Source organism: Enhydra lutris, unplaced genomic scaffold (genome assembly GCF_002288905.1).
Source record: "Enhydra lutris kenyoni isolate GAN:26980312 unplaced genomic scaffold, ASM228890v2 scaffoldscaffold16, whole genome shotgun sequence".
NCBI lineage: Eukaryota > Metazoa > Chordata > Mammalia > Carnivora > Mustelidae > Enhydra > Enhydra lutris.
Genome location: NW_019154100.1, coordinates 17,178,007 through 17,204,168, shown reverse-complemented (window position 1 = coordinate 17,204,168; position 26,162 = coordinate 17,178,007).

Below are 26,162 nucleotides of genomic sequence, written 5' to 3'. Positions count from 1 at the left end.
AAAAAAAAAAAAAAATGGACTTTCAGGTCAACGGCAGAGCTCCACGGGGGAAGATTGAAATAATCCTGCTTCTAAAGTACATGACCTTGGTTCTTTGTGAAGCCAAGTTTTTATTCTTCCTTGGATTCCATGAGATTCAGATTCATTGATCTATTCAATAAATATTTACTAAGTTCTCACTACATGCCAGGTACTGTGACAGTTGCTAAGGTAAAAATCAATGAATAAAAGTGATCTAAAATCCTTGTCTTTTGGACCTTACATATTGTAAGAGTAGGTAGAAAATCAATATAGATAAGTAAATATATAGCAGGTTTGGAAAGGAATGTTGGGAATGTGTAAGAGATTGTAATTGTCTCAAGGAGGATCAAGGAAGGACTCACTGAGAAAGTGACATTTGAATAACAATTTGGGGGAAGAAGAGGAAAAACTTGAAGTATCTGAGGGAAGAGTATTTCAAGGAAAGAGATTTCCAAATCATTCCTTTAAGTTGCCCTTTGTGCTTATTAGTTCAAATTGCTTCCTGCTACTGGCAACCAAAAGACTTAAACATTTCGACCCATGAGTAAGGCATGTCTGACAACTCTAATATTATTCAATGCTTTAAAACGTATTTTAATAAGTCAGGGCAAGGGCTTCATGGAGTACCACACGATTTAATAAGCTTAATATTTAAAATTCTTTTAATTATTTCTGTTAACTCTACAGTGGATAGATTTTCTTTTCTTTTGTCTTTAAAATACACAAGGAGCTGTGTAATCAGAAACAAACTATTATAACCAGAATAATATAAAATTAATTTGGGCTTTTTCTTAAAGTGAGGCAGGGGGAAATATTTTCACATTTATTCCTCAGTTTGGAGATTTTTCCAAGGCTCCTAGATTAATTACCATTAACAAGGGGGTGAAGAAACTATTATTTATTTTGTATTGAGCCTGAGCCAGATAGTTTAATGTTTATTTTGCCTTATGACAAATCATGCACAAACGAGTAGATTGAAACTCCAGCTAAATAATCTATGCAAATGTGTACAGCTAAGGAAGAAAGCAAGTCAGAATTCCCTCTCAGCTGATTTTAAAGTTGGGTTTCTGTATTATAAAAAATAAAATGAGAAGGTTATTCTAGACCATAATGTGATCATAACCATCTAACCACAATGACACCTACCTAAGGAGGCTCTTTAATATAATTACTAAGAATGAAATTCAAACCATATTTTGGCAGTGTTATGTGATGATGCTAGAAATACAGGAAGGGGAGACTCACAAATGAATTGCTAGTGAAAACAGTGTCTGTTTCTGACAGACGTCTTCCTGCAGATTTACCTATGTACCATTGGACATCACTCTTCTCTTCTGAAAGAGTTCTGGAAGAGTCCCCAAAACAGAAGTTCTTCTATGCAGAAAAATAGAGCAACAAGAAAGGAGGAAGGAAGGAAGAAGGGAGGGAAGGAAGGAAGGAAAAAGAGAGGGAAAAAGAAATGAAAAGGAAAGAAGAGAGAGAGAAAGAAAGAAGAGAAAAGAAAGAGAGAAAAAAGAACAAAACACCCTGTGCTCCCAATGGGTTCCATTGTGCTCAAGACATAGCAACCAAACCCTGCTCTCTGTGAAAGAAATGTCAGGCCCTGGTGCTTGGAGGACCATACAACACTCTCACATAACTGTGCTGATGAGGTGTCACCTATTTCCATCCAAAAGTTGTTGTAATATGATAATACCTTTGGGATAAGGCACTTTTCTGTCTATGAAATTATTGAATGCAGGCCTTATTCACCTTTCCCCATTAGGCTTGGATGCTCAGAATCTGACTTTAGGCTGTGCAGAAATGAGAGGAGGCATCTAGCATATGAAAACCCTCCATCTGGAAAACTCCTTAATGGGAAATAGAGGAACTAGATGATCCAACGAGGTCCTCCACCTCTTTAATTTCCATGATTCTGCCTAGGAAGTATTTTGGAAATTGTCTAACCCAAGGCAGATCCCACCGATTTCTGAAAATGAGGGTTGGGGGAGGTGACTGGCATTGAAACAAGGAGAGGAACTGTCCTTGATTGCCAGAAGAAGACGAAAAGCCCAGGGCTCAGACAGTGGAGATAATGGATCCCCCACCACTTTATCTTGCTGAAATAGCAGAAGAGGGGAATGGATGGACCAGGCTGCCAATTTGTGGATTCTTCTGGCAATGGAACCGTCACTGAAACTATCCTCTCAGTAATTATCTGTTAAGAAACAGATTCACTTTCCTCTTTAGGGCCCTACACCTGTTTTCACATAAAATAGAGATTAAGTAAATCCTTTTTGGTCCTCAGTCACTTCTGTAACTTCAGTTTCTACTCTGCTGGCTTGTGAACTGTCCGTGTCCTTAGGAGATAGAAATAACAACTGTCTGTAGAAGATCTCAGGGTGGGGAAACCAGAAAGGGGTTTCTCGCGTTTGGGGAATAACGCATCTCACTGGAATAAAGGAGGCAAAGGAAGTGATCTGTATCCTTTCTGAAATGTAGCTTAAAAGATGGAGAATTTCGCCTTTTCAACTCTATCTGAATTTAGGAATATAAAACATCAACTTCCGCTACTTCGTCTTCATAGTTGCCAGCATTATTGACTCTTACTGAAATGACCATGATAGAACCAGTATTTCAAACCACATCTGTCTTCCCCAGGGTCAACCCACATACAGGGCCACTTAGGATTAGACATTAGAGCCTCTCCATTTTCTTTGCCGGGTGAATAGGTTGTAGAATGACTGAGGCAATTTTCTGTTTGATATTAATCATATTTTTTATCAGATTCTTTTCTTTATGATTTTTGAATACTTCCTGAGATTTGTCAAGTCTCCGAGTGCTCACTGCATTTTAGTGATCTTTTATGACCTGGATGTACAAAGACATTCTAGACACTGACCCTGCCTTCCAGGAATTTTATTTTTAATTCTTCCATTTTATGTAATCCTGTTACAGAAAAATAATCACTCATACATTGTTTACATTTCTTTTAAAAATTCAGTGATAAAATATATTTTCTATTAGAAGTATGATTTATTTCCTGAAATGGAATTTTTAGCTGAAAGTGACATTGACTTTTATCTAACCTGGTATTCTTAAAGGACTGTAAGTTAGGGCTTTTTGTTGTTGTTGTTGTTGTTGTTTTTTCTCTCTCTGTGTTTTTAGCTCTTTGAGAATATCCAGCTAAAAAAACCCTCTCATCTTTTTACCTGTTTTCCATAACCTAAAAGAATTTAAAAAAAAAAATGTTCTTAGACAATAGAAAAACTGCAATTCAAAAATTAGTGAAGTATGTGAATCAGGGTCCTAGCTCTATTTTTGCTATTCATGTGATGTCTTTCATGATAATAGAAAGGGGCGACTGTGACTGATTTTGAAAATATTAATGTACAATCCCTTGAATTTTCTTACTCTCTGTGGCAGGAGATATTATTATCTTGGTTCAGTAGCCATGCGCTATGAAGAGTTCTCAGTGGCCTTTGCTTATCAAGGACCAACTCATTCTGATTGGTGTCTATTGAAGCAAAGAGCTGCTCTCGCCTGCTGGGACCTCATTTGGTATGTTAAGCTGTGTATCCCCAACATTTAGCATGTTGGAAGTCTCAGTACATGTATATTAACTTGTGACTGAATACACTGAACCAATCAATGAAGTTTGTTCATCTAGCGACAGTGGTATACTTTTTTTTTCCCTGTCACAGCTACCAGCCATTCCTCAAACAGTGAAGACTGAACTGTATTAATATCCAATAAGTGTGGTTTGCCCCTAGTTACACTTGTGACCTTGTGCAGGGGACATCTCTCTCTATACCCTGGTTTTCTCCTCTATAGAGTGAGGGAATTTCTTTTTTAAGTTTTTATTGATTTATTTGACACACACACACAGAGAATGCACAAGCAGGGGGAGGGGTAGAGGGAGAGGCAAACTCCCCACTCAGCAGGGAGCCTGATGTGCGGCTTGATCCCAGGACCCTGGGATCATGACCTGAGCCCAAGGCAGACGCTTAATCGACTGAGCCACCCAGGGGCCCCTAGAGTGAGGAAATTAAAGCAGGTATTCTCCAAAGTCCCTTCCAATTATTCCATACAGTGATTAGCGTGTGATGACATAACACACGTTCTGGTATTACTTACAATGTTGGGGGCAGCAGACTTGCCATTCACTTCTCCTTCAAGAGAACAGGAGCCAAGTTTAAAGAAGGCAAGTAGGGGAGAATGCAAAAGTAAGGTTTTCTCCTATTTGCAGCCTGATAGGCTTTTTTTGTTTAGGTTTCTGGAGGTGAACAGGATAAAGAGTGGAACTAAAACCATCAGAAAATACTTTTTGTTAGTGCAGGAAGTCTTTTCATTAGATCGATTAGTGGGATAATGGTTGGTTTTATTCACAGGAAAGACAGTGCTTTTCATATTCATAAAATATTAGTGGCTCCAGACCCATTTAATTTCTACACATCTGTTAAGAAGAGAAAAAAAAGAAACCTAATGATCTAACAGGAAAACACACTTAAGGCTAACATTTGGTTCCCAGACCTATCATTCTATTTGCCAAAATGAAGTTATTGAAGCTTTCATAGTAATTGTTGTGACTGAGCAGAGCAAAGGGACGTATGCACATTCCTGCTGCTATGTATACACATGTATTTGCACCTCACAAGCCCATATTAGAACCTGCTCTTTATTTCCTGAATGAAGCCTACATTAGTTAGTGATCTTCCGCAATATTGCTGAGAAATGGATGCACAATGTGTTCTTATTTAAAAGAGAGACAATGAGTAGACAGCGATGCAAAGCATTAAATTACTCTGCCCCAATTTATTTCTCAGAGCAGTTCTTGCTGAAAGGTCTTTCAGGAAAACAAGGACATTCAGGAAGCAACCCTCAGTCTCTGTGGATGAATGTGTTTATTGAGAGCTTGTTTGGTGAGAGGTGTACAGACTCCTGGACTTAGAGCTCCTGTTCCAGCTTTATTTCCTTCTGTTGGAAGCCTCCTCAGTTTCTTCATCTGTAAAGTGGAGCTCATAAGTGCGGATCAGATGAGATAACAATGTGACTGTAGAAGGAAACAGTGGGAAGGGCACTGAGAGGTCACTGTTAAGTCTAAACCAGAAAAAAGTTACTCTGTTACTGTTTTTACTTTTCACAAATTACATAAACCCCTTGGCTGTCACTAGGCAAATATGAAAATTACCTCATTATGGTAACTATGTTTTAACCTAATTGTAATGATAAATTCACCACCAACAACAACCAGGGCACTTGGCCCTGTCTTCACCTCCCAGTGACAACGAACCCCTCTATGGGTTATGCATGAAATTAGCTACACAAATTGTGGAACATATGTATGCTTTAACTTGTTTTGCCATATCTAAACACTGCAAATGTTAAGTCAGGTATAAATCTGAACAAAGATAAAATACAGGTGCCAGTTTTTCGTGAAATCTATCACTACCAGATCAGATGACAGTCTTGCAATTGTAACGTCTCTACTCTGTAATATATACATTACGGGGGAAAGTGGTCATTTGCTCCCACCCACATTTGTACCACTACTCCTTGACGGTGCTGGCTGGCCAGGATAAAACCACTCAGGGATGACACAATTGATGTGGGCCAGCAAGGAAGGAAATCACCATACTTGAGATATTTCCCTTCCTTCTCTCTGTTCCTCACCAATACAGGATTTGTTTTTCTGCAAAGATCTTTCCAAAATAATTAGGAATTAAAAATTGCGCATATATATATATATGTATATATATATATACATATATATATATATATATATACACACACACACACACACACACACACACCTCTTGGAAGCTTTTAATAACTGCTTTCATTAATAACCAGTCACAGGTGAGAACTGACTCATCTTTACAGCCCAGTGTTGACCCGTCTCTTTTTTCTCCACAGACTATTTACTGCTACCCTTTACCAGACACACATGATCAGAAGCCAGTGCTGTGAATCGTTCAGTTGGTGAATCCTACTGTTGAGGTTCCCAGCCTCCTCTGCTTATGCTACCTTGGTATCAAAAGTGCCCTGCTGATTTACTGGCTGAACTTCTCTTAAAAAAAAAAAAAAAAGAAAAGAAAAAGAAAGGAAAAAAAAAAGCTCTCCCATATACCATGAACACATTTATATTTCCAGAGAAACTAAATCTAAGAGCACAGGAATGTGAATAAGAATCCAAAGTGAGTAGAAGATAAATGCCAGGTAAAATGTAAAATATGTCAATGGATAGTTGTCCTCTATGAATGTCCCCAGCCCGGCTTGTTTCGAGGTGTGCAGGGGAGAAGGTAAATGTGCTCATTCTGAAACTAAAACTCAAATTTGGAAGATTTTACCTGCATATGAATGATGACAAAAACTGACCTCATCCTTCAAAAGAACTTCACCTGGTTTTTTCTAGGAGTTTCTGAGGTTACCTGACTTGTGTGGGAAATTATAACTGTTCACATTCTGTCCACTCAGGTTTCTCCTTGAAAGTCATGTGTCCTCATAGGAGGACATGAGGAAGACTGCTGACACTGTCACCAGGGCTCTTCTGAAGAATGAGGGCAGTGTACCGCACCACCTTCTTCTGAATAGCTTCTTTAATAACACAAAAACATGTTCCATGGCTAAAAGCAGGCTTGATGACTATAATCAATACCGAGAGTCCCTTCTACATAACTCTACCTGCTTACTGGTCCTTTAAACAAATTCTTAAATATGTAAGTTTATCCAATTAATCAGAAAAGATAAAGTTGGTAGTAAGAAAATTTTACTTGACCTTATTAAATGATTTAAAACAAAAATCATGAAAGATCTTTTAAACCATAAATGTGTGAATTTGACTGCTGCTACTTCGAAACTCTAATAGAAGAATACAACATTTAAAACTTTTGGCAGCTGATTTTAAAAGAGAAACCATGTGCCTGTATACACAGTAACTATTTAACTTAAGTGACTGATACTTTATAAAATACATATATCAATGTATCCATGTTTGTCATACTTCTATACTTCCTACTTACTCAGGGTTAGTATAGAGTATATGATCAATAATGTTTACTAATTGAATTTTTTAAAATATATTTTTTTTAATTGGCTGCTAGCTAAATAAACTGTCATATGGCCGCTGGAAACCTCTCTGCTCAGAGGCTAGAATTCCAAAATCAATTCATAGAAAGAATCCATGTAATGTGAGATAAGAGAGAAAGCTCATTAATTCCTATTGTATCTTTATGCCTAGGCTTTAATCAATAATTTACATCTTATTGATAAGAAACAATTCATATTATAGTGGTGTTTTTTTAAAGACCTGAATTTTCTTATAGCTCTGTTTTCTTAACAATCCTCAGCAATATTTTCCTGTGATTATCTAAGCACTGGCTCTTAAGGACTTCTGGGGAACAAAAGATGTTATTTTAACTTGAAAGATGCCAGATTCACTTACATATTAAGCAAGGTCCACACATCTTCCCCCCATCTCTCTTAATAAAAAAAAAAAAGTACAATTAAATAATGAGACTCAGCTACATTAAAGTAATAATCCAAGTAACAGGGAAGGGCTAATGCTGAGGAGTCCAAAAAGTAGCTTGTCTATATGGACCAATGTCTTTCTCTTACTATAGTTTTTTTCAGTATTTTTATTTTTGTAATCTACCTATAGCATAAAATTTACTATTGTAAACATTTTTATATGTCCAGTTCAGCAGTGCTAACACATTCATATTGTTAGTATTGTTAGTAGCATCACCAACCATCTTCAAAACTTTTCCTCCTGCAAAACTGAAACTCTTTGGCATTATACAACAATTACACATTTCTCCCTTACCCTAGGCCCTGGAAACTAGCATTCCACTTTGTCTTTAGGATTTTGACTATCCTAAGTGTTTCATGGAAGTGGAATCATATGGTGTCTGTCTTTTGGTGACTGGTTTATTTCATTTTGCATAATGTCCTTAAGGCTCATTTATGTTGTTGCTTGTGTCAGAATTTCCTTCCTGTTTAAGGCTGAATAATACTCCCTTGTATGTATACACCCACCTTTTGCTTATCCATTTATCAATCAGTGGACACTAAGGTTGCTAATATGTTTTATCTATTAGGAATAATGCTGCAATGAACATGGGCGTACAAATGTTTCTTTAAGGCCCTGCTTTCAATTCTTGAGCATATACCCAGATGTGAATTGCTGTATCATATGGTAATTTTATTTTTAACTTTTTGACAAACCATCATACTCTTTTCCATAGTCGCTATGCCACTTTATATTCTCTCCAACAGTGCTTAAGGGCTCCAGTTTCTCCACACACTTGCCAACACTTGTTATTTTCCTTTTTTTTTTTTAAAGTAACCATCCTAACACACATAAGTTATCTCATTGTAGTTTTTATTTGTAGTTTCTTAATTGTTAGTGATGTTGAGCTCTGACTGTATTTTTAAATTGTGTGGATATGAAAGCCTTTTTCTTTCTACTTGACAATTCTAAGAAAACCAGCTAAATAAAAAGGAAATTCCAAAACTGTGAGCATAATTTTAACACTACTCTTATCCTTAAAAGATTATTATAAATTTGAAGGAAATAGCATATATGTATATATATATATATATATACACACACACACATATACACATATTTATTTATAATATAATAATAATAAATTTGAAGGAAACAGTTTATATATATATATATATACATATATATATTATATAAAGTATAAATCATTTTATCTTATGTTTAATCTACAGCTTTCCAAGGTAGCGATTAAACCCTACTGAGTCCACAGAATTCATTTATTCATTTGGCAAAAACTAAATGAGGCTCTCATTTGCTTTCACCGTAGTGGTCTCTGGGAATGTATAAATTAAACCTTACTATCCCTGTCCTCTAAAAACCTCTCTCTAGTTTATGGGGCATTATCTTTCTTTAGCCAAGTATAGGTCAAAATAAAGAAAGACCATGTTGTCCTACTAAGAAGTCAGAGAGATCTAATTCAAATACTTTGTCTTTGCCGGAGGAGTGACTAGAAAATGTTTCTTAAAACGAATTTCCTCATCTGAAAAGTAGGAGTAATTATTCTTACTTCGGGTTTTATTGATTAACCCCATGGGCCATGCAAAGTGGTTAACTGGGTGTAGGCACCCTCGTAATGACCGTCAGTCTTTTACTGGCACGTACACAGCCGAGAGCTCACGAATATCTTGCTCTAGCCCAGAAACACTGAGGCTTCCGTTAGTTTCAAGAATTTTCACAATAACCATTTCTCTTGAATAGTCCTTGAGAAAAAAATCAATAAATGGAAGTAATCTCTGCTGTCCATGCTTAGAAGTTATATAAAACAACAACAACAACAACAAAATCTGGAAAAATATAAGCATGAAGGAGATAAAATCATTTGCTGAGACTTGGACTTTAGAATTGTACATCAGCCAACATTTAATTTTCCTTAAAGAGAAAAAAAGACCCCCTTTCTGGACTCTAACATTATTTTGTGTATTCATTTATTTCAAGAAGGAAAATCTGCCCTCGTGAAGAAAATGTGCTGGTCACAAAGAGTTGGGCTGTTCTTATCCTACACAGCAAGTTCTCACTGCAAATTCATTAACTGGTTGGATTCCTAAGTGGCATGTCATAGAGGTAAGGAGCACTGATTGTGTGGATCAGGGCAGTTTCCTTTTCAGAATAATTATTTGTCATGTGAAATTATAAACAAATAGTCTAATTTTTTTCTGGTATTATATGGCAATCACTTCATTCTAGTGATAGCATTAGTCCTTTGTTTTGCAATATTAAACAGAATTTAAGTTTTGAGATGTTAAAACTCAGAGCTTGATCCTAGACATTGACATCAAGATGATTGGACACAGGAAGGGAATCAAGCAACCTCATCCCTGCCTCCCCCAACCCCCATCAAGGGGACTCTAACCCTATAAGCGCTAGTCCCATACACCTGGAAGCAATCCACTTATTTTCTAAAACTAAAAATTTCTACAAACCTGATTTTTCAATATTCAATAAATTTAGTTATTCTGTTGATAGCTTTTTTTCCCTAAATACAGATTTTGAAAATGTTTTCTCATCTGAACACTGGGTAATTCTAGGAAAAAAGAAGCTATTATATTTGATTCTTTGTGTTTTCAAGTTTTGATGCAATGCCTTTGTAAATTAGCCCATACTGATATAAGATTGTGATTCAGAGTCAAAAATAAAAACTTAGACCAGATGGGAATATTTACTAATGTTTGCTTTAAGATATAAAAATGTGAAAGAATTGAAGTAGAAAACTGTGCTGAAATGCAGCCACCGTTCTTTTGGTAATACAGTAGTAGATATTCATTATGATTTATTTTCCCTTGAACCATATTTTGTCTTTAAGTAATTTTGGTGTATATGACTAGAGTATTTTCACACTTGTACATTTTTTTCCTCAATAAAACTATGACTACATGGTTTGTCTTAATATTTATCTCGGTACGGGAATACTTCTTGAAGGTTTCTTTCTGATTTTTAAGTTTCATATTCTACAGTATAATTTGCTTGTTTCTTTAGTTCTGCTGCCAGGATCTCAAATATAATAGTAAAGCTTTACTGAAAAGTGGAAAGTAGGAAAATTTGAAAATTAGAATCCTATGCCTTTTCTGAGAAAATTTTTTGTACCTGTGTGCGTGGGGATTTGACATTAGTCATTTGGTTGACCCTAAAAAAAGATGTGAACTACATCTTCTTAAGTGAGATCAAGCTCATTGTTAAATTTTTATTGTATGCTTTATTTAAAACTGTTTTGAAAAATTCTATCTTGATTGTTTTTACCTAAGGAAGGAGACTATATATATATATATATATATATATATATGTCTTTTAACTTTATCAATCCCTGTACCTATTTGTTAGCATTTCCTTAAATGTGTTTTCTCCAGATGTTAAAAGTAAAAACCCCTTGTTACTTTTTCCATCGTCTCTCTTGACCACTTTCCATAGGCGGCATATTATGCACGCCAAGGACGGGTGGAAATAACAGACGTGTGAGCCCCAAATTATAGGCACAAAAATAACTTGCATAAAATAAGTTTTCAATGACACCACTTTCCAAAAAAGCCAGCTCTAATTGACTCAAGCCTAGAAAGCAGTAACTTTAGGGAACATCAGACACACGTCCACTGATCCCAGAAAGTGTTCCACAGTGTGACATGAGCTGGAATGATGACATTCCCAGCTTGTCGCCAGCACATTCCTGGAAGCAGGCTGGGTATTTTGGTACTGGTCAAACTAGCATATTGTTCGGACATTTTTGAGATGCTATTTTTTTAATACAAGCAACTGCTTAGAACCCAGCCCTGTTGCTCACCTGCAACAGAAAAAAGAAAAGACAGAAAGGCAGAGAGAATGCAACAATAAGAGGGGAAACTCCTCTCTGAACTCAGAATCCTCACCAGGGCTTACTGACTGGAGCAGCGCGGGTTCCTGCTGTTCGCAGAATGTTACAGATGGCTGCCTGGGCAGGAAGCCCTCCCCCTTCCCTAACGGTGCTCTGGGGAATGCAGGGGGCCTGGAACCAGCCCTCTCCTTCCCTTCCAAACCTCTTCTCCAAACCCCTACTGAGAAAAAAGAGAGAGAGAGAGAGAGAGAGAGAGAGAAAGGGATAGGGGTGGGAGGGGGTGGGGAAGTACGCCCTGGAAACATTTCTGCCAGTCTGTTTTTTCGTGGAATCTTGAATTAACCTCTTCACTCCCTATTAGAATAGCGATTTATAACTTTGCCGACTTCTCTTTAATGTCCAGAATCAATCCCACCAGCTCATGGAAGTACCCTACCATTTGGGTTGAATTATAATGGCACTTTTGAGTTACGAAACAATTTCAAGTAAGCGAAAGCAGGTTTGAATTCGGAAATAATTAAAAGTATTTTAGCACATTAAATATTGTATTAATAGTGTTCTCTGGTTAGATTTTTTTTTTTTTTTAAATCACATTTGAAAGTCTTGTTTTTCCCATTGTTTTTTTCCTTTGGTGCAGTTACTTTCTTTTAAAGTATACAGTTGTTTTGGACCTATTTAATGAGAGGTTAATTTGGTAATCAGCCTTCTGTTTATAATTTGAAGGCTTTTTCATTATCATAGCCCTATTTATCCATATTTTAAGGCATGCTATATTTGTACACTAAAGCAAGGTGTTTCTTAAAGATAATTTTTATTTTGGACTTTATAAAGTTAGGAAATCCAGCTGATACATGTCTCCACCCAAAGAGGAAGCAGAAACTTTATGCTAAACTGTAAAATTCATTGTTATTTCTAACCTCATAACTGCCGTCACTGTAGAAACAAAATATGCCCAGGAAGAATATACTGATTTTGACACATCTATATTATACTTATTTGATTCAAAAATACAGTGTAGAGAAGGAAGAAATAATTTTCCCTCTACCCATCTAGGTTCTTGGCTGAGATGCCCACTGTAATAAAAGATTAACAGAAGAAAAACAACCGAGTTTATTAGCTGTATACCTCTGTACACATGGGAAATACCCAGGAAAACTGAGTAACTTCCTGAGGTGCCTGAGCTACCGCCTTAAATATCATCCCCAGCTAAAGACTAAAGATGTTGGGGGATGGGGACCCACTTAAGGGAGGCTATCAAGAAAAGCACAGTAAACAAGGGTGTGATTGTTATGCAGATTTCGGTTGTGACCTTCTCTATTAATAAAATTTTCTAGGGATGTGTAGAGTTATCCTTCTCTTCCTAGTATATAGAGAGAGATACCCTTACAAATGGAGATTTCTGTTATAAACGTTAAGTGTCTTACAAAAGAGTACCTTCTACTCAGTTTCCAGAGCTATTCCTATATCTGTTGTTTCTTAATAATACTCAGCCTAAAATAATTCTTATGCCAAAAAGAAATATTTTAGGGTGGCAAATTCTGCTTTCCTTCAAAAGTTACAGACCACCCAAACTCTATAATCCCAATGATAAACTTGTTAGGCATTTCATCATCTCACTAATAAAATATTCTAACCAACTATAGTTTTACTGCATAAAAAGACAAATGAAGGCTTAGAAATGGGAAACTATTGAAAATGTAGTTAGAGAATGTTAACAGATGGAAGGTAAAAAGGAAAAGAACTTCTTAATTTCATATGAAGCAAATCCAGATATTCTGTGATTGACTACATTTGTCTGTGGATTAATTCACCAAATACTGAGTGCCCTTTGAGTTTCAAGCTCCATGCTGAATATTAGGGATACAGCCATGAGTAAAACACACTATTTGCCACAAGGAAACTGCAATCTGGCAGAGGACAAGACAATCTGGGTTTCTGCTACCTGCTATCTTAAGTCCTTTTATCACTTAGAAAGGCTAAATGAGGACAACTCAGTTCAGCCAGCTCTCGACTGAACAAGCTCTGGGTCATGACACCTGGCATCCATTCTGATTTTCTGATCGATCCCTGCATCTGTTCCCATTAGTCCCCAAGCTGTACCATTCATTGTTTAATAGCATGCTTGCTTGGACACAGCAGAGACTTTAATCATTCAAAATTCCTTCCAACAATTATTTTTAATTTTATTTACCTATCTGCGGTCCAATTCTAGCTAAAAATAAACACATAAATTTTAAAAGGGGGGGATTTACTGGGAAGTTTTTGAGAAATGTTTTTTTCTTTGAAAAAAAGAAAGAGATATGTGAACAGGAACTCTCAATTGTTTCGCCTTTGCCTTGGATGTGGTTGTGTGTGGTAGTGATGCTTGGAGCTATAACAGTCTTGCAGTTATGAGGGAAAGCTGATGGCAGAGGTGCTGACCATGGCCCTGCACACTTGAGCTATTCAATTTCCCACCTGGGATGGGCTACCTCTGGATTTCTTACATGGGCTATGTCGATAGTTTTCCTTATTTAATGTACTTTGGTTGTGCAAATGTTACTGGCAGTCAAAAACACCTGAATTGAAATAATAAGTTTAGAGGAAGCAGAAAAACGTTTGTTTCCTAGGAATAAAAATTGAATGGCTATACTTACAGTCCAAATAGAGGGTTTTGTAATATGTATTTAATTCATGCAGTTTTCCAAATCATAAAACTTCCTGGGAGGCATATTAAACTCTATAAAATCTAGATTCTAGAATTAAGTATTATTTATTGGATAAACAGCCATCTTCCATGCATTCTTGGATTTCAGAAGTTTATCTGACTTTGATAGCTAACTTCAGGAGACTCCTAGCTTGCTGATTTTTGAGTCAGTGGTGTGGTTTATAGTCGTCATACCTTGCAATTTGATCAACCACATCATAAAACACTCTATAGAGATAGAGGCCAACACATTCAAGAGAGAACACAAGCCAAACGCCACATTTTCCATCTCTGTGTGTAATTGTCCTTGACTCTAAATATGTATTCGAAAGAAATGAAAGATTATTGGGCAAATTAGTGTCTGTCAGCATCAGCCTCCTGGCTCTATCATATCTTTTTTGCATTATGTATTTCAAAACTCAGCTGACTGGCAGGATCCAGAAAGAAGACACATTCTACTTTCATGGCACCTTTTGTCTTCTAGCCTGCAGGCTTCCTTTGCCATGGTACAGTTGGCTCCAATTCACAAGATCAAGACAATGATATACAATTATATAGATATATTTGGAGATTCTGAACAACTGATGTCATGCAGTTTATTGCTAAATTATTGGGGCTCAGGGTTTTTTAAAAGATCCCTTGATTCCCTAAACACAGAAGAAAACCCCACAGATAGATATGCTCCATAAAAAGTACAAAGCAAACGCAACTGTGTGTGTATGTGTGTGTATGTGCGTAAAAATGATCTCATTTATTATAGTTTTACTGGATGGCCAAGTAGAAAGAATCATAATAAAGATACATGAAAATGGGGGGATTTATGTTGCTTTTGCATAAGATTAAACATGAAGTGTGCTTCAAGGAAAAAAATCAAGTCACACTGGAAATGCCTTAAATGGCTACATGTGTAATGATTCAGCAAGGCCCAACGCGCTAATGACGAGCCATTGCTGCACGTGGCAATGCTGCAAAGCAAAGCCATTCTTTTACGTTGCCCTTATCCAAGTCCATTAAGAAATAATGGTTCTAAGATGAAAGTCTTGTTAGGGTTTCAATGAAAATGTTTGGCACACCATGATGAAAAGTCAACAATCTGCTTTTAACAAGAGACACTGGAAAAACGTTGGTTAACATACCACTGAAAATATTAATTCTCCTTAATGGCAGGATGCAACATAGCTTTTTATAGTTTTTGATCCATGTCATAAATTTGGCTATGACAAAGGGGATACTCCAGCTTTAACTCACTGGCAAGAACATTAGTTATTTTCCAGTCCTAAAAGGTTTGGCCCTTAGTATTCTTTATAGTGCACCAAAGGGCCAGATTCTTCTTAGAGGGATAGGGTGTGCATGTGTACGTGTGTGCACACACAAGTATGCGAGCACGCACCTACTTAAACATGCAAGCATGTGTAGTCAATGTCTGTGTGTTGGCAGTACGAGGAGTTTTCTTTGAGTTTTTGGAGAGAGAAAATGCGGAAAAATGCTACAAGTCTCAAGTCCTGGCCTCATTGCCAGAATTCCAAAATTTGCAAAGTCGAATCAGTGAGGAAGATAACAGCCTTACAGACCATAATTACCTGATCACTGTATGCCTAGAGATGCTCTACATTTCAACTGAATGTGGTTAGAAAAAGTTTTTTTTTTTCCTATGTCTTTTTTGTTTCCTCAGCAGAAATATAAATTTTCAGATTTTGAAGATGTAAGAATAGCAAGAGGGAGAGGAGTCCTCTCATCCGCCCAGGGCAATGAATTTTGGCTTCAGAACTTACATTTCAAAACAGTGTTGTTCTTGCCTAAATCCTCTTAGTAAAATAGATATACATATGTGATAAATATAACTTCAGGGCCAGACCTTAATATTTTATCCTAATGCTTTCTTTCAGCTTTGCCAGTGAATGAACATTCGTTCCTTTTTTGTTCAGCAGTATTGAAAAAGGATTTTTTGAATTGGATAAGTACAGGAATATTTACTAATGGAATAATTCTTTGTTGTTATGTTTGAAGGACATCATTGTAATAATGTTCCAAGTTTTTTTTCCTGATGGCTTGGGCTTCTTCAACAATAACAAAAACCCATAAATTTAAAATATGCTAATAGATTTCTGTTTCCTCTGTTTTAAATTTAATGGTGAATCCAGTGTCTTAGAGCAATGAATGAAAAGAAAGATGAAGTGTGAATTGCATATGTAGGAAAAATATAAAATAGCTTATCCCCAGAACATCTCAAATATTTCTTTTTATGAATAAGAACATGCATAGAGTGAGTTTTACTTTAATGTTGCTTCTTTATTCAAGTAGATCTTAAACTTCCATAAGCATAAGAATCACTTAGTGGATATGGGGGTGGAGTCTTGTTAAAAATCAAAAGTTTTAGACTCAGAGATTCTAATTCATTAGGTCTGGGGTAATGTCCAAGAATCTGCATTTTAAACAACTGTCTCTTTCTATCATTTGATACTAATGGCAATGCTCATTTCCTCAACTTTGAGAAAATACTGCTTTATAAACTATGAAGAATTAAATTTTGGACAAAGGGTTTGTTCTCATTCATGCTCCTGTAGGTTTTGCTGTTAAGGGATTAACTTTGTACACTCCAAAGAAGTGTGCTCCTTCAAAAGACACAGAGGCTTTCCAGTGCAATTCCTGTGTTGACTTGGCAGGCACCTGGAGGGAATGTTATAAAGAGAATTTTAGTATCAGAAGAATGATTAATTTAAAGTAACTTCAAGGTTGCTTCCCAACCATTATTTTTCATCATGTCTCCAGTAAATGTTCAGTGTTAATTCTTTTTATAAAAAATCATGTGTAAGAAAAGCAAAAAGGGGCAATGAAGTGCTAAGTTGTCTATTTCTTTTCTTTGTATTTCTTAAGTAAGATGTGATGGAGCGCTAACATCATATACTTTTTTTAAGTGGCCTGTGGTTGTGCAGGATTGAAATAATCTTACTTTTCAGTCAATCCATGATTTTTGTTGTTGTTGTTGTTTGTATATACTTACTTTTGCAAAATATATATTTTGGAGTTTGGGGTTTTTTTTTTGATGCTTTATTTATTTATTTGAGAGAGGGTGGGAAGGGGCAATGGGAGAGGGAGAGAGAGAATCTCAAGCAGACTCCCTGCTGAGCACAGAGCCCCATGCTGGGCTCAGTCTCACAACTCTGAGATCATGACATGAGCTGAAGCCAAAAGTCAGGTGCTTACCAATTGAGCCACCCAGGAGCCCCAAAACATGTATTTTTTAAGGTGCACGTATCTTTAGTTTACATATCACATTCTTTTCTGTATTTTTCACTGAGAACTATGTCTTTAAGGTGAATTTATGTTGCAATCTAACCCACAATGTCAAACTGCCTCACAGTTCTCCAGCTTGTATAACCTCCATGTGTTGCCATCCATTCTGCCGGAATGGAGTCCCAGATAGCCTCCAAATCCCCACCACTAAAAAAGATGCCAAAATAGATATTCTCTTACGTATCCTTTGATGAGCCTGCACATACCACTTTCAAGGTGGGCACTGCCAATTTATATTTTAAAACAAACTTTAGCAAAGGAGAACAGGGGCTTCAAAATTTCTGTCATTTATTTGGTGACCTTAGGGATACAGAAGAGATCATTTAGGACACCCTTATAGAGATGTATAGTTTATACATGGAATAGCAGTTATAATTCATCTCTTCCAAGACTTAGTGCTCTCTAGGGTGATGAGGTGATTTAAATAAAAAGAAAACAAAAGAAAAAGCAGAGAAAGGAAAATTATTCTCTCTTCATTGGTTTTAATGAAAGAGAAATCAATTCTGCCTTTCCTCAAGCATACTTGGATTAAGTTGACAGAAAACATGGTATTTTTCACCTGTGATTATTAATCCAAATATGAACTCAGTCCAAATAAGTACACTGGTCTGAATCAAATTTACTTAATAGATGAATTCTTTTAAAAAAAATCTTTTATAGCATTAACAATTTTTGAATTTTATATTTAACTAGTAGTCTTAAAGCATACTTAATAGATCAGTCTGTTGTATTCATATCTATTGGACAAACTTTCATATCCTTGCATTTAATGAAGTGTTACTGTAATTTGATTTGTTTATCTCGTGATTCTCTCTTTATATTTGGAATTATCTTGCCAGCAAATACACAAAAGTTGCTATGCAAAGATCAGCAAATATCTTTAAAAACTTAACAGCTGTTTAAAGGAAATTTCAGAGCACATAGTAGAGACCCCTCGCACACCCCCTGAAAGTGTAGCCACGTGGCCATTTCTGTTCTTGATTTGATTTCTGCACACTTTTAACTGTTGAATGTCCAGAATGATGGCTTGAGTAGTACATTCCAATAAAATGAGATTTTGCGTAATATATTTTAACCAAATAAGCAAGGGCATTTTTGTTCATTAGACATCTCAATGAAATAGGAGGGGGGGGATAAACACTTTTTAGTAGAATAAAGATCTGAAATCACATAAGAAGTCAATGTGGAAATGAAATTTAACATACACTGCCATTTAACATACCACTTTGAAGAAAGTTACTATTTGAGGATAGGTTCAAATAGTAAGCAGTGTTCCATCTGAAATTCTCCTGTAGCGGCGACTATCACATTTATTTTAGCTGTAGAACTCTTTCCTTCTTTGGTGTCTTACTGGAGAGAAGTGATTGTAAATGAGTAGGAGTAAAGGTGGGAGGACGAAGCTCCTGTCTGAAGCCATGCTCCTTCCTCCTCATCCCTGCTCAGTACCTCTGCAGAAGTGGTCAGGCTTCCTGAGAGCAAGTTTGGGAAGCATCCATTGTAAAAATCAAAAACCAAAAAGGAGATGTAAATGCAACCATTTGTGCCTCTTTGCAAAATGAATTGCAATGAATTGGAGAGTACACAAAGTTGAAAGGTGTATCCGTTTGAATTTGCTGCAGACCAAAAAGTGTCCTGGATTAACCTTAACTGCAAGACACGTTTCTTTTTTGCTCGCCTATAATCTCCACCACTGGGTCAGGCACAGACTCGTGTAGGACAGCACAGACTTAGAGTGTAATTGTGCTCCATGCAGCTAACCACTAACAGAAGAAGGTTTTACAAGGTATTAAATATAGTACATATTTTCTCACTTAATCCTCATTATCCTGTAAGGTAGATGGCATTTGTCCCATTTTACTGATAAGGAAACTAAAATTTAAAGAGGGGGGAAATGCTTCATGGTAATATTTACTACCATGACACTTGTGAATATTCAGTGATACTGAGTGTTCCTTATTGTGTTTGCCCACTCACTCATGGGCCAAACGCTAAATGTTTTTCAAATCTTGGGAACCTTCAAAAATAGGTTCTAGTGGTGGAATTTGTATAAGGAACATGTCAGGAATCACAAAGAAAAACAATATTTTATTGGCTTATTAAAAAAACACAATAGTTATTTTCAAAGGGAAATAACAGATAAACATTGTTTATATAAGGGTAATTCAGAATTACTTGGCTGACTCATGTTTGTTGATAAAGCTGAAATGAACTTTCACTTAGATATACTTTGAAGCTTAGCTTCTGGCCTGTCTCCAAGGGTGGAGTGAAGGAGAAATCTGTCAGCAGTCCGCCCTGATTGTACTCAGAGTCCTATGCTGAGTACAGTAGACATCACTTCTGTATCCTTGCACGCATCCAAGGAAAGGCAAGGTCTGTCCGTACTACTTGTAACATCTTTAAAATTTGTTTTCTGATAGGCAGACAGGAGGGCCAAGAGCTGTGATTGCACTATTTAAAAACCGTGTCATTAATGTCTGATACACAGATATTACCTTGCCACCCCTGTCCTTTGGTTAGGCCAGGGAGATTCTGCCACCCACATGATTCTCAGTGTCATCTCCAGAGACCAGTTGGTTTTTGATAGGACAGGTTTTAAACACACCAGATAGACACATCGAACCTACACAGATGTTTGCCCAAAGTCCACCTTGTATCAGCCACGGAATTCAAGTAGTGCACTCAGATTCAACAGCAATTTTAATGATCTATGGAGCCTTGAAACATGCATAGTGAATCTGTGAGAAAGGGAAGAGAAAGATACAGCATTTCTCAGACATATTTGATTTCAGAATCCTAGAAGCTGGTGGCCACTTCCTTTATTTTGCTTCAGATTTTAGCAGCACTTGGGGGATAGAGGAAAGCTAACCAACAAATAAGCTTAAGTGGAAAGGCATTAGTTAAGGTGATGTCAGTTCCATAATGGTTCTCGATCTTGGTTGCGTGACTGAGTCATCTGGCAACCTTTAAAAAATACTAATCCCCAGGCCTGCACCAGACCAATTAAATCAAAATCTCTGTGGATGACATAGGGACAATTTGTGTCTGTTCCCCTGGTACTGCCAGGGTTGAGAATTATTGAGCTCTGCAATCATTCCTATTAAAAAAGAAGTGAAGGCACATATGCGTCTTTTGAGTTTGCCTGGGAGTTTATTTTCCTAGTGATAGTCTGCTGGTCCTTAACTGAGCTCAAACGTCATGTGCGGGCCCAAGTGTGTCTCAGGTTAACCCTTCATAATTTTACTCAACAAAGTGGAGTTCAAAGTTTTAGAAGCTTGTCAGAAGTGCGGAAACTCAGACTTCATCTGAGAACATATGAATTATAATGTGTCTTTTAACAAGACTTCCTGGGAGGTTTGCGTACATATTTGAGATTAGGAAACATTGATATAACTTCACTGATAGGGAAAAGTTAGGGTTTCACTGTTTTGTGATCTAATTTTGCATTGGAAAATGAAACAATCACTATGTAAGAAGGGAACAGGGGAAATTTGCCCCTCAAATTTTTGCTGTGCAGGATGTCAACCAAGCGGTGAGCTTTCTCAAGCTGATTCACAGACAGTCACTTTAGTCATGAATTCCTTTCATTTGACACCAACTTTCATTTACTAATGAAAGTGCTATCTTTTCACATATGCTTTCTTTCTTTGGCACTACATAGGATTTTTCCTTGTATGTAAAAAAAAGTTGCAACAGAAGGCAGGACAGCCAAATATTGAGGAATGAGGGAATTGGTGACAGGCCACTAGTGACTGGCAAACTTGGGCAGAAGGATATTGAGTTTCCAATACTGAGTCTGGTAGTTCAGGCCCCCAGAGCCACACTGAACCTTCAGCTAAATGTACTTAACTTGTACGTGGGATTAATCTGCTTCTCTTCAGTGCTGATTTAATTTCTCTCCTTGTGTTTCTCTTCAGTCTCACTTGACCTTTCTTTGGAACTGGGAACGGGTTGGAGAAAAGCAGGCAGATAAACTTGTCTTAGAAAGTCTAGGGATACTTCCTGTTCTTAGGAAGGACATCCCTGATAAGACCTTTGCAACACAAACTTCGGGTGCATAGAAAGCTAAGAACCCTTGAGAGTGCCTACTGTTTCTTTGCACACTTTGAGTAGAATTCCAATAAAAGGAGTTTCCAGGATGCCTGGGTGGCTCAGTAGGTTGAGCGTCTGCCTTCTGCTCAGGTCATGATCCCAGGGTCCTGAGATCGAGTCCCACATCCTGTTCCCTGCTCAGGGTGAATCTGCTTCTCCCTCTACCCTTCCCCCCCCCCACTCTCTCTCTCTAAAATAATAGATAAAATCTTTTAAAAAATAAAATAAAAAGGGAGTTTCCTTCTCAGCCCAAACCTCTCCCTTTCCTAAGAATGCCCCAGAAAAGCTAACACTTATTTGCTTATTCACATTTACCAGGAACTAAGTACTGTGTATTTATTAATTCCTCAAATTTTCCTAGGACAACCAGGAGTACACTAAAGCACAGTATTTTTTTAAGTAATTCTTATGCCCGACATGGGGCTCAGGCTCACAACCCCAAGATCAAGAGAGGCATGCTCTACTGACTGAGCCAGGGAGGTACTCCAAGCGCAGTATTTTTAAATAAATTTTTACTTTTTAGAACCAAAATTGCAAAGATGGTACAGAGAGTTCCTATAAATTCCCCACCCAGAAGTATTGTTAACATTATAATTAATATCTTACATTAATATGGTTACAATTAAGGAACCAATATCAATACATTATTCTTAACTAAATCCCACACTTTATTCAGATCTTCTTAGTTCTTACTAAGTGTCCTTTCACTGTTCTGAACACAAGATTTTTTTTTTTTTAAGGAAACTTCTAAGGTTACACAATAGTAGTCAACAGCTTGTCTTTAAATCCAGACTAAGTCCAGAGTCCCAAACTTTTAAGCACTATATTGCAATGCCTCATGAGAGATACGCCCTTTACATCAGACATCTTGAGAAGAAACTACACCAGTTACACAGAGGGGGAAAAGGCATATTTTCTATAGTTGTGGGAAAGCCAGTACAATCTGAAGAAGGTCTTGGTGCTACAGAAAGCTTACATGTAACATTTGTGGTCAAACAAACCAAGTCCCTCTCCATCAATTTTAAGTCATTAGGCTTCCGTTTCCTTTCTGGAAAATAGGCATGATGTCAATATTCAAGGGCTATTGGATTTTTGGAAAAGGGAAGAGACTATTGTTCATTGAATGTCTTCTATCTGCCTAAGGCTAACCTACTTAAGCAATACATTTTTTTTTTTTCATTTCTTTCCTCTCTTTTCATACCCATATGTGTCTGTGCTCACTATTTGTGAAGAAAAATGTCATTACTGAAAGGTGTTAAAATGTAGGAATGGCCTCACAAGTGAAAATTGTGATAGTTCTCTTTGCACTGAGGAAGTTGATTGGCTATCACCCTGCATCATTTTCTTATCACAAGACTTGATCCAAGAATTTAAGGCCACTGCAGTTCTATTTTTATAATGTGTTATCTCCTTACCTCAGTTGCAGGATATTTAAATACCTGATATGCAAACCTCAAAAAAAATGATTATCTGCACAAAGATTAAGTCTATATTTGGAGGCTTCTTTCCACGAGTTGGTGTGGTTTTCCAAAAGAAAGTATTGCATGTAACAGCAATAGGAATAGGGAGTTCCTCTTTCAGACACACAACATGGCTTTGGCAGCAGAGGAAAAATGTCTGTCCAGCCAGGAAAAAAACATTTACACACTCCTACATGTTCACGCCACCCACATCCAAAAGTCTGATCCTGGGAGCCGCCTTTAGAATTGTCATCATGTTCCGATAAGGATTCTGAGGCTAAGAAATATCCATATTCAGCAGTGTCTTAAGCCTACTCAGCTGTTCTTCCACTGCTATCCTGTCACTTCCTTCTTCTTTCCTTCCATGTTATGGCTTCTATGTCTCTCCGTGTGTCTGTGCTATAACTGTTTTAAGATGATCATTTAATTACTTTAACTAAAATGTGCAGAATGTGTTAAAGCCACAAAAGGCTTTGAAAATTAGATGTTTTAAACTTTGTTGGAGTGAATTTCCCTCATGAACTATAAAAAGGTATGCTCTCAATTAAATTTGTATGTAAGGGACGCCTGGGTGGCTCAGTGGGTTAAGCCACTGTCTTTGGCTCAGGTCATGATTTCAGGGTCCTGGGATCGAGCCCCACATCTGGCTCTCTGCTCTGCAGGGAGCCTGGTTCCTCCTCTCTCTCTGCCTGCCTCTTTGCTTACTTGTGATCTCTGTCAAATAAATAAATAGAATCTTTTAAAAAACTTGTATGTAATAATTTTTTAAAATTTTTTCTAAAAAATATAAAGACAAATAGAAGCCTAATTTTAAAATATCGATTCTTACCACACATAGGGAAACTTATATGTATCATACATCACTAGATTTAGAAGATCAGATTATATGAATATAGGGCTCAAAGGGGACAGTGAAATGTAGTAAATTTCATCCCAAAATACCTTAAGCATTCCAAATAATATAGTTGAAAATCTCCAGAAAAGAGATTTTATGACTTTCTGTAGTAATGTCATATTTTCTTAAATCTGTCCAATCTCGTGTTCATCTCTCATGGAAAATAGAGGATTATCATTTTCCATTAATATCCCAACAAGCTTACACTAGCTCCTCAAAGAGGGCAAGTATCTCATGTGAGATCTGACTTGCATTGTGAGTAAAGATGAATAAGAATAGAGATCAATAATCCTTGTCCATCCTTGTGGCAGTATAGCCTAGTAGTCAAGAGTGTGTGCTCTGGACGTTACAACATGAATTGTCTCTTGCTGACTTGTTTTCTGTTTTGTTTTTTAACTAAATGATCTTGAAAAATTCCTTATCTGTCTGTTTCCTCATCTTTAATTGAGGTAATAATACTACTCAACCTCATCAGATGAGTGAGAATTAGAGAGATGAATTAATATATTTTAAGGAGATAGAAACCTAATAAATAGCATTTTTATTATTTTCTGTAATAAGTATAATGTAATAGACACTGCACTTCTAGAGATATTTTAAATATTATTTTCCATTCAATTCCTGATATTGGGGTGTAATGGGCCATTATTATTTCCATTTGTGGTTGAAGAAATGGAGTAAAGTGGAATTAGAAACCTGCCCAAAGGGACTTCATTAGACAGTGGCAGAGTGAGAGTTGAACCCAGAATTAACTTACTTCAAAGCCCACTTGATTGTTTTGCCTTCCTGAGGAGACAATTATCTCTCCCTAAAAATGATATCATTGAAGGTTGTTCTAAATATCCTGTCAATGTGTTATAATTTTCTTTTACAACATTTTTAACTTTATTATGAAAACTATTGATCAAAATCTCTTTAACTCATTTGAACTTTTCAATGAGAGTTTTAGGCATTTTCCCAAAAATGTGCAAAGTAGCTTAAAATGAAAACAAATTACTAGGTTTTTTGTTTTGTTTTCTCCCTTTCTTCATATATTTATACAGCAACTATTAAGTACTGTAATATAAATGATGTTGGAGGTAAAATAAAGATCAAAACTATTAATGCTAAGTGCCACTTATCTAGGTAATATCTAAGTGGAAGGGGGGGACAACTCCTCATTGAATGTATGATAAAATAATGTAATTACTAACCCGAGTCACACAGGGAAAAAAAAGTTACATAAACTTTGAAAGCTTTAGATATCTCAATAAAAAAAAAAGTAAAAATAATTCTTGAACTAGGAATAAAATAGTGGAGAGAATTTACCTACAACATACAAGGCATTCCAGACCAATGATATAGTGTGAGGGAAAGTGTGCAGGTAGAATTGAGTATGGCTTATTTGGAAAAAATGAGGAAATAATCTCATTGGAGCAAAAACTGAGTTGAAGAGATGTACGAGCTGAGACTGGAAAAACTATTTAAAAAGCATAATATGACCAACTTTGGATGAGAAATTGCAATGTTTCCATTTTATCCCGTAGGCATTTTGGGTCCACTGACAGCTTTTGAGTCAGGAGAGTTGTGTGATGAAATCAATATTTAGAGAGATTTTAAAATGATTTTGGATTTAATACTAAATTATTTTCATTCCTTTCCTCCCATCTAAACGTGGTGGAGGCGGGAAAATAGGGACAGGAGTATGCAAATGCCACCAGTCTCAGTGGAGTAAGAGCATGTCAACCACCAGTCTGAAATTTCTGTACATTATAACGTACAGAAAGAGATATTGGAAACCACTGTATATCCCTGGTGACAGGTGTTGGAAGACTAATGCATTGTGCATGGATGGATTGAAATATCCTGAAGGAATAGCAAGGCCTTTAGAGGAAAATGTCAAAAACAGTCACACAAATGTCACCAAAATGCTACTTTCTCTATGGATGAGATTATTAGAGTACAACAACCAGCTCACAGATGGGGCATTGAAAGGAAGCATAAATACAGAGAAACACCTTTGCCTGTGCTAAAATGTGGAGAATGGCAAGGCCCTTCTAGCAGAAACCAAAGAATTCCTTCTAAATTATTGAAACTATTATGAGTGGATTTCAAACATCATAGAAACTGGGGTGCCTGGGTGACTCAGTTGGTAAAGCATTCAACTCTTGATCTCAGCTCAGGTCTTGATCTCAGGGTTGTGTGTTCAAGCCCAGCATGGAGCCTACTTGAGAGAGAGAGAGTAAGAGAGAGAGATGATAGATAAAGAGGTAGATATTTTAAAAAGTCACAGAAGCTACCACTTCACTTCCCATTCTGCCTCCTCTCACAATAATATTTTGCATACGAAGAAAAATTATATGAAACTCAGTAGTATCTTATCAATATTC